We start from the raw sequence: 428 nt of genomic DNA, 5'->3' as shown, positions 1-428 counted from the left end.
AACGCAGCACACCATCGGTAATTGTTCAGCGCGGGCCACGTTTATAAGCGCAGAGCACAAAGAATGGAACTCGGTGTAGATTGCAGGCTGCAAGGTTGCACGCTCCGGCCTGCCTCTTTATGCGGCCGAATACCTCCCTCAGGGCCATGCAAATAAGCATATGATGATTACAGTTTATGCGATATAAGAATAGTACCCCCCCCCCCTCCCCTCGCGCATCTTGCACCTGCCACTCCCTCCAGGACTGACTCTCCTGTGACTGACCCTCGGCGCTGGCTGACACCGGCAGCTGACATCTCTAAGCGATCCGGGGTTTTCGCTGCTGACAAACGTTGTTTAGGGCCTGTCTGTTGGCCGGCTTGGGCCTTCGCTTCGAACGACGGCGCCCGGGGCCTCCATGGCTCGACGCGCCCTGGTTGGGACCTCGG

Source organism: Penaeus monodon, chromosome 15 (genome assembly GCF_015228065.2).
Source record: "Penaeus monodon isolate SGIC_2016 chromosome 15, NSTDA_Pmon_1, whole genome shotgun sequence".
In the NCBI taxonomy this organism is placed as follows: Eukaryota; Metazoa; Arthropoda; class Malacostraca; order Decapoda; family Penaeidae; genus Penaeus; species Penaeus monodon.
This window is presented reverse-complemented; position numbering follows the sequence as displayed.